General features: G+C 42.1%; 1 pseudogene; it reads right to left on the bottom strand.

The window, feature by feature from the left end:
* Positions 1–4,259: 4,259 nt before the first annotated feature.
* On the bottom strand, positions 4,260–4,330 carry LOC136383603 (small nucleolar RNA U3; annotated as a pseudogene).
* Positions 4,331–9,021: the final 4,691 nt, after the last annotated feature.

The following is a 9,021-nucleotide window of genomic DNA, read 5'->3' on the forward strand; positions in this document are numbered from 1 at the left end:
AATTAAAGCAAAGAGAAATTAGGTAGAGTCACAGCTAGCGTGTGGTGTGCACCGTAAGCCACGCTGATCAGAGTTCTTTCTGAGGATCTGTCCAGACTTTACCAAGGGAAGGAAAGATGTCTGGGCTGCATGGCCCAATGTGGGGAGCCATTTGGGTCCATGGGCCTCCTTCTCTTCCTCTTCCAAAGTGAGACTGGCAGAATGTAAGTCAGGATCTGCCTACAACTACAGTTCTTGCCTTCAGAGCAGGCTGGTATGGCCACCACCCGAATAACAGAACGGAGATGGAGAGCCCTGAGGGGTGTGACCCTGCACCCAGTTATCCTTAAGGATGGCTCTATCTCAGGCATGTCTTTTCTCGTGGTTAGGTAATGGGGCCAAAAGTGGAAGAATCCTTCCCTCTCCCATACACATATTTTATTTTTGACTTAAGCTGATTTGAGGTGGTTTTCTGTCATTTGCAACCAAAGAGTGCTGATGAATTTAGAAACTCAGACAGCTTCCTGTGTGTAACTGAGTTGCTTTTAACCCCCTCCCCTGGAGACATGCAGTCCTAATAGAGAATCACCTGAAGGTCTATACAACCTCACACCTAAAAATACCAGTCCTGGGGGAACAGAGGGGCCTGGGGAAGACGGGGGTCAACAAAACACATTGAGGAGGGAGCCAGAGAGGACAGAGGCTCTGACCACCAGGAAGAGAGCAGAGGCCCAGCACAGAGCCCCTCCTCTGGGCGGCCCCATTCATCTGACAGCCCCTCCCTCTCACCCGCACATGCCCACTCCAGGCCAGCCACTGCCCTGACTGCATCCTGGAGAAAACCATGCCTTCTGCCACTAGGTATACACATCTAGAATGCCCACAAATGCATTTTTTCAGAGACCTACTAGCACTTTAAATGTGTAAGGAAAGTTCCAGGTCACCTAAAATGAGCTCACCCAGAACAAGAACTCCTTGTCTATCAATTGTAGTGAAGGGTCAGTTAGTGCTGGCCTGGCATCCCACAGGGACAGCGAGCTCTGTGAGGAAGTGCTAATGAGGGCTGGGTTGTCTGCATTATATGGTCCTCACTTTACTGTCTTTTTCTTTAAAAATTTCCATAACTATTTTCAGTTTTTTGAGGAACCACCATACCTTCTTCCATAATGGTTGTACTACTTTACATTCCTACCAACAGTGTATGAGGGTTCCTTTTTCCCCACAGCCTCTCCAACATTTGCTATTACCTGTCTTGTTGATAATAGCTAATCTAACAGGTGTGAGGTGGTATCTCATTGCAGTTTTGATTTGCATTTCTCTAATAACTAATGAAGATGAGCATCTTTTCATATATCTGTTGGCCATTTGTATTTCTTCCTGGGAGAAGTGTCTGTTCATGTCCTCTTCCCATTTTTTTATTGGATTGTTTGTTTGTTTGTTGTTGAGTTTTATGAGTTCTTTGTATATTTTGGATATTAGACCCTTATGACCCAGCAATCCCTCTACTGGGTATATACCCCAAAAACTCAGAAACATTGATACGTAAAGACACATGCAGCCCCATGTTCATTGCAGCATTGTTCACGGTGGCCAGGACATGGAAACAACCAAAAAGCCCGTCAATAGAAGACTGGATAAAGAAGATGTGGCACATATACACTATGGAATACTACTCGGCCATAAGAAATGATGACATCGGATCATTTACAGCAAAATGGTGGGATCTTGATAACATGATACGAAGTGAAATAAGTAAATCAGAAAAAACAGGAACTGCATTATTCCATACGTAGGTGGGACATAAAAGTGAAACTAAGAGACATTGATAAGAGTGTGGTGGTTATGGGGAGAGGGGGAAAGAGGGAGAGGGAAAGGGGGAGGGGAGGGGCACAAAGAAAACTAGATAGAAGGTGACAGAGGACAATCTGACTTTGGGTGATGGGTATGCAACATAATTGAACGACAAGATAACCTGGACTTGTTATCTTTGAATATATGTATCCTGATTTATTGATGTTGCCCCATTAAAAAAATATAATTATTAAAAAAAAATTCCATAACTTATTCTCTCACCCCCTACTTATCCAAATTGTGATATACTTCGGAGAAAACTTTCATTTGTCTTCTCACCATACAGATCTAATAGACACTAATATTTTGACATATTTTCCACAGATGGTCCTTTTTCTCTGAGAAAATCGATGTGCATATAGCTGAAGTTACCTTTATAACTTTTTCCAATTCCATCCACCTGAGTGTATTCCCAGATGTAACCACATCACTCTCTCCATAACTTTAGTATCACTACATGTGCGTAGTCAGAAAACACATACATTATTTGCAAGCTTTCCATCTGTATGTACTGCATTCATTACACAATATTAAGGTTTCAGTTTATCCACATGTATGCAGGTCACCTAGTCTAGTCATCACAATGAGTGTTCAGAGGTATTAGGTGAATATACAATTTATAACATACAATTTATTTATCACCCTCATATTGTTAGACATGTGCATTGTTTCTTGTATTTTGCTACCACAAATCATGCTGAAAAAAGACACCCTCCTGGACATATGCTTGTTCACCGCGATCTGAGTTTCTCTTGAGTATCTAGTAAGTAACAGAATTGTGTTGGGGACTGAATAAATAAACAGGGTATTTTTGCAATCTGGATAGAGGTGCTGGGCCCAAACCCCACATTATTTGCCTAGTTAACAAAGAGCTACACCTGATTCTCGTTTGTCTCACCCATGTTCTCCGGAGGAGGCTGGAAGCTAGTTTCTTATTAGTGTAAGGTAGATTTGGATGGTATGGTGGGGTTGTCTTTGAGTTGCCTTGGAAACTTAATTGAATTGCTGATGGACTACATTTTTTCTATGAATAAAAGTGGATGTGTTTCTGGGAGCAGGCACCTTATGGCTAAGGAACAGTAGAGACTGTTTGCCGTGGCGTCCTCCTGAACCCATGTGTGTGTGTGTGTGTGTGTGTGTGTGTGTGTATCTTTAAGTCCCTATCATTTATTTTAATTCCATACCTTTTCCCGTTCAAAGACCCCATAATAAACTCATCGTGGCTGGACTGTGACAGAATTGTGAGGTCATAAAGTATTAGTATTGTCTCCTCTCCCTGTGGGTTCCTAAGCATCGGTGCTGCCAGAGGCATATTAAGGTCGGTTGAGAAGAAAATATTGGGCCCCTTAAAAAAAGAGAGAGAAAATAAAAATACATGTTAACCATATTTTTAAATAAATAAAAAATATTATGTACTATTAATGTTAAAATTGCACATATGAAACCAAACTTGGTGTCATTAGAATAAAGTGTAAAGTTGGGGTTTTGCGGGGCCCTACAGAAGTCGGGGCCCAGGGCGCATGCCCAGTGCACCCGCCGTTAAATCTGCCTCTGGGTGCTGCCTGTGACAGGAAGGTATATCAATGGCCATCTGACCATGAGCCCTTAGTACACAGTTCCCATGTCCAAGATCCTTATATAAGTCATGAGAATTTGCTGATGGTTTCTATTAAGTACTGGCACATAGTAGGCACTCAGTAAATGGGGGCAGTGGTTAATGGTTTCCTCTACCTCTCCTAACCAAGGGTTTCGGTTCCATCAGGCCTCCCTCAAAACTGTTTAATAAAGTCAGGAAACCCTTTGAATAAAAATGGCGATGGAGTATATTGCCTAATTAACTGTGCTGGTAATTAAATTGCAACAGAAGCGGCCTGTACGCACTTAACTAGGCATTTATTACAGCTTAATAAGGTAACAATTGTATGATAAATACATGCCACTTGATTACAAGGAATAGTTTCTCTGAGCATTAACAAATGCTGGTGACAGACGAAAACTATTACAAAGTTTGTGGGGTTTCTCATTTACTCCCTCACACATTTCTTTACCTGTTTTCATATCAAAAATATTCAATTGGTTAAACAAATGCAATGGAATAAGCTGGTTGGTTCCTTTTACCACAGTTCATCTCCACTGCCAGCTTTGTGATTCATCAGGGGAGGGATAAGACGCCGTGTGGAGGGGTAATCTCATATTGGGAGAGCCCGTGGAGGCCAGCTGGCTCACTCCCTCAGGGAACATCCAAGGACCAAAGAAGAGGCAGCCTTGCCCAAGGATGCACAGTCAGGAGGCTGGGAGCAAGAACCCAGCCTTTCCTTTTCGATTCCAGTTGACACTCTATATTATTTTATATTAGTTTCAAGTGTACAGCACAGTGGTTAGACATTTATCTAATTTATGAAGTGGTCCCCCCACTAAGTCTAGTACCCACCTGGCACCACACACAGTTATTAAAATATTATTGACAAACTATAGAAATGATCCCTGAAAGTATAGTCTTACAATATTATTGACTGTATTCCCTACGCTGTGCTTTATATCCCCGTGACTATTTTCTACCAACTTGTACTTCTTAATTTCTTCACATTTTCACAATAGCCAAGATATGAAAAACCTAAATGCCCATCAATAAGACAATTGAATAAAGAAGATGTGGTACATATACACAATGGAATATTACTCAGCCATAAAACTAGAATAAAATTTGACTTGTATTTTTATATGTTTTTTTCCTCCGCAACATAAATATCTGCTTTAGAAAGTTAGTCTTCTCATTTTGTCTGGAATACCTTCTCTACTTGCTCATTAACAACAAAAAAAGACCTCTTTCTCTTCCAAATTCGAAAGGCCAGATCTCTGAGACAGGGGGCTGAGGGCCTGAAATTCATACTAAGGTGTAAATGACTGATATGCAACCCTTTTTAGATAGAGTTTTGACACAGATGGCCGGGGCAACTAATATCATTAGGGCCAGTGGTATGTTCTAGTCAGCTCCTACAGAATGAGATTGCCAGAGTCAAACATGCATGTCCCGTTCCTGCTCCATAATGGGGTCAAGTTGGTAGCTTGAAATCGGCAAATGCCTTAATTTGGGGTTTACTTCCCCCTCACCCCCCACCAGTGGTTTAACAGGAAACCAATAATTAGGGCTCTTTGGCTCTAAAATGAGTGAGTAACAAGGAATGAAGAAGAATGCTGGAGGTTGACTTCAGTGAAGTTTGATGAAGGCCCATTTTTAATTTTATCAAGAGTTGTTTCTGGGCACAGCTTTTATCCCCAGAATCTGTCTGACCCAAACCCATGCACACAGACATTTTTTGGTAAAAAGGGACACAAAAAGGGGACAAATAGGGCTATAGAAAAAATAGTTTGAAATATACTTCCACATGATTAATGCTGATTAGTGTTCAAGAAAGGTAGGTAGATAGACAGATGGATAAGATATAGAGACAGATATTTATAGTTATATACATGAAAGAGACTCTCCATTGGTTGGGTATAATATGTGGTGTTTGCCAAAATGATTTCTAGACTTTTTTAAGATTTGTACAACTGATGTATAAAGTCCAAAAAGGTAGTACTCAGAAAATTATTAATAATCACCTGCCACTTAATTAAAATTCAATAATTGCCTTATTAGATCAAAGGAAATCCTTCCTGGATGCATGCAATAGATAAAAAGAACCTAAACTTAATTTTTTATTAAATCAAGCCATTTGGTTCTTTGTCACACTAAAAGACTAAAGAACAATAATAATTGTATTATCTCAATCATATGAGCCAGCATTGAAGAATAGGAATTGAAAATGAAAGAAATAGTGTATGAAGTGAGAAATCATATGTTTAAATCAATTACTTACATGCTTTATTACTAACACACATTAAAGCCAAGGAGATTTCAAGAGGTCCCAAGCACTATTTTTTCTTCCTATTATTTTTGGGTTATTTTTGAAGTGGAGGTCCCTGGAGGTTGAAACAACCTCTGCCTCCCACGGTTCTACACTTCGATTCACTTGCTATGACAGCAGAGAACATGAGCTCTTCTCATCAGACCTGGGTTGTGGTGACTAGATGATCCTAGGGATCTAGACCAGGAACTCTATACCTCTGTGGCAAGAAGACAGTAGTTCCAAGTCCCCAGGAGCTGCAAAGGTGTAGCCGAGGCAGAGAACTACCGCTCCTGGTCCTTTCCAGTGTCAGCGTGTCTAGCTCTCTCTCGCAGGGTGAGCATTTCTCTTGGGGTTATTATCAAAGTGCAGAGAACAGTACAGGTGTCTCCTTCCTTTTTCTCCCACAATATACATCTGCTGCGATTAATACTCTTTATTGTTATATTATCTCGTTTATACCTCAAATCAATCTACTAGGTAGGCATTATTGTTATATAAAGATAATTTAAAAAGTGACTGCTCAAACTAGGACAATACTGATTGATAGGCCCAGACTTCATTCAGGTCCAGTGGTTTGAGACCCAGCGCACTCTCACCTCACTTGTAAAAAATGCTGATGCCTGGGCCACCCTTCACAAAATTCCAATTTAATTGCTGGGTCCTGGCCATTACCATTTTTTCTTAAACAAAATCCAAGGGAAACTCTAATCCTTAACCAATATTGAGAAACACTGAGCTGGAATGCAGAGTCAAAACTCCGGCTGGTCCAACAATATCAGGAAAAGATGCCCAACATCACTAATCTTTAGGAAAAGGCAGACTGAAACCACAATGAGATACTGTTTGACACCATTAAAATGGACTATTAACTAAAGATCAGAAAATAACAAGTATCGGCGAGGCTGTGGAGATATTGGCGACCTCAAGCATTATTGCTGGGAATGTACACGGTAAGTATAGACTGAAATTCTCAAGCAGAGTCTACAGAAATAGCACATTTGAACTACTCCTTGAAGTAGACTTAGAATGAGGCAAATAAATAAATAAATAAATAAATAAAAATAAAACCTTCCAACATACCTATTTCCCTAGAACTGGCCCTCATATTTTTCCTCCTGCCTAATCTCTCAGAAAGTGTTCGCCAAGGCTCTCCATGGATTCTGGGCTCCGTTCCCTGGACCTCACCCCCAGGGGACCAAACCACTGAAACCCTTTGGAGTCAGTTTCCAACATAAAATGAGACCCACCCTATTGTAAAGCTTCAAGTTGCAGTACCTACTTCATTTCTAAATCCCTGGGACTCTGAGCCATGAAAAGACAGAGCTGCAGAGATGAGCTTTATGTATATATTTATATTTTCTGTATAGGGGTAACTCCAAAGCCACGAAACAAAGGACTGAGTTCTGAGTGCAGATGGATTATCTACTCCCCAAATTCTAGACCCAAAAGAGGGCCTTCACCCCTGTCTAGGAAGAGAAGAGCAAAGCCCAGGCTGAGGACCAGCTACAGTAGCAATCCTGTGTCGGTCCATTTCAAGCATGTAGGGTAAGGTGTTTGGGAAAGTGATTATCAAACATCATGTGAGCTTAGGTTCTGCAACAGTTCAGGCCAGAGTGCCTTTACTAAGGAAAATGTTGAAAATTATTTTTTTCTCTTGTGAATTTCTAGGATCTAAAAACAAGAAAGTGGTCTAATTCATTCATCTGGGGTATTTGATTAACTGGATAGAATTTTTACAGATTAAAATGTGGTCTCCATCTGGGAGCAACCCGGGACTCCTAGGCAGAACTGGTTGCTGGTAAGTCTGTGCCCTTCTCAGGAGAGGATTCTGTCTGAGGTCCCTCACTGCTCTGCCTACTGAGCAGCATGGCCAGGAATCCAGAGGAAACCCCCCTCTCTATTCTGTAACCAGGGAAGCTAAATGCACACACCCATGGAAACCACTTTCCTAAAGCCTTTCCCTTACACATTTCAAAGTGTGTGAGGACGAAACACCTCTCACTCCCCAGACAGTACTCTAGAAGTCTGCTTCTTCATAATTCAGAGGACTTTCAAGCTGGGAACATCTCCCGGCCGACAAGGGAAAAACAGGACTCCCTGAAATTCTCTAGAATTTTCCTCAAGAGATGCTTTAAAAATTGCACTCTCATCCTCATATTCAGCAGAGTGGAGTCCAACAAATGCTGGCACGAGCCTTCAGACACCCAGCTGGGCAGCTCTGAGCAAGTCTCATAACTGCTCTGGGCCTCAGTTTCCCTTCTGACAAAAGAAAGTAATGAAGCCCATCACATCAAACCCAGAAGACAAGAAGTTATTAGCATGGTAATAAACAAATGTAGCTTATGAAGGTACTTAGGAAAAAGCCTGATGAGTTCTACAAACATAAAATGTCGTCATATTTCCAGTGCTCACTCTGCTTTAACGCAGGCACCCAATCTACGCCGGCGACGGGAAGGTGAGGAGTGTGGCGTGTGGCATTTGGCAACATTTTACACCACAGATAAAAACACCCACCTTGACATTTTTAATGCCTGGCTCAGAAGAAAAAGTCCTTTCTCTTGAAGCATTAAGAGAAGATATGCATGATTATCCTCTGTCTGAAAAAACAGGGAAAGAAAGCGGGAGAACAGGAGCACAGCTGAACTGACACTGAGAAGCTCGCTGCTTTATTCTGCACAATTGAACTTCATTAATCATAGAAAATCAGAGATGGAAAAGACCTATTAGGTCACCCCATCTATCCCCCTGAAAGCATTAAAAGCTTTCAAATGAGACGGAAATCGGAGGTCCTGATTGCCAATGGTCATTAAAGATGTTTTTTGCAAAGAAAAATGTTAACCTCCATGTCCCTGACAAATTACACTCTGGGTGATGACAGGCTGCCTTTGTCAGAGCACCCTGGCTCTGGGGTGGGAGGTCACCACCCCTTAGCATGAGTGTCCCTAAGTGGCTTCGTCAGGGGCCCCTATTAGATAACCACCACTCACTGCATAGAGGTTGCTGGGCTGAGGAGCAAAGCTCAGTTCCCACTCTGCCTCTGCTCTGCCTGCAAGGGGCGGGGTGGGGGGGGGAGGCAGTTCCTCCTCCAAAAACGCCTCCCTTTCAGGTCCTGCTTTTCACAGGGAGTCTTCCTGCTCCTGCTGACCCACAGCCAGGTCCCCTTGCTGAGCCTTCACAGCCTTACATTCAGGGCAGAGCGGCACTGTTCCAGGGTGTCCCGGATTGCATTGCCCCTTCCTTTAGCAAGTAGCCCTCATCTGTATATTAGACACTTGTCCTTTGCTCACTCCATGTGGCCTTA

This window comes from Saccopteryx leptura, chromosome 11 (genome assembly GCF_036850995.1).
Source record: "Saccopteryx leptura isolate mSacLep1 chromosome 11, mSacLep1_pri_phased_curated, whole genome shotgun sequence".
Taxonomy (NCBI): Eukaryota; Metazoa; Chordata; class Mammalia; order Chiroptera; family Emballonuridae; genus Saccopteryx; species Saccopteryx leptura.